This window comes from Priapulus caudatus, unplaced genomic scaffold (assembly GCF_000485595.1).
Source record: "Priapulus caudatus unplaced genomic scaffold, Priapulus_caudatus-5.0.1 Scaffold1326, whole genome shotgun sequence".
In the NCBI taxonomy this organism is placed as follows: domain Eukaryota; kingdom Metazoa; phylum Priapulida; class Priapulimorpha; order Priapulimorphida; family Priapulidae; genus Priapulus; species Priapulus caudatus.
Genome location: NW_014578387.1, coordinates 39,553 through 40,251, shown reverse-complemented (window position 1 = coordinate 40,251; position 699 = coordinate 39,553).

Here is a 699-nt window from a genome sequence, read left to right as displayed (position 1 = left end):
ATGCGTGGCCGTGCACGCACGCACACGTGCGTACACGGCCACCACGGCCACGCATACATACACGGGCCATGCGTGCGTGCACGGCCTCGTGCACGCACGCGTGGCCGTGCACGCACTCATGGCCCGTGTATGTATGCGTGGCCGTGCACGCACGCGTGGCCGTGCACGCACGCATGGCCCGTGTATGTATGCGTGGCCGTGCACGCACGCACCCGCATGGCCCGTGTATGTATGCGTGGCCGTGCACGCACGCGTGGCCGTGTACGCACTCATGGCCCGTGTATGTATGCGTGGTCGTGCACGCACGCGTGGCCGTGTACGCACTCATGGCCCGTGTATGTATGCGTGGCCGTGCACGCACGTGTGGCCGTGCACGCACGCACGCATGGCCGTACACGTAGGTACGCATGCAGATCTACAATCTAACACCAGAATATCTCTTACATCTCTTGTTAAATGTATTTTATGTGTGTGTGTGTGTGTGTGTGTGTGTGTGTGTGTACATGCGTGAATGCGTGTGCGTGCCTGTGTGTGTGCGTGTGTGTGTGCGTGCGCGCGTGCGTGCGTGCGTACGTGGGTGTGTGCTTGAATGTGTGTATGCGTGCGTAAATGCGTGTGCGTGCCTGTGTGTGTGCGTGTGTGTGCTTGTGCGTGCGTGCGTGCGCGTGCGTGCGTGCGCGTGCGTGCGTGCGCGTGCGT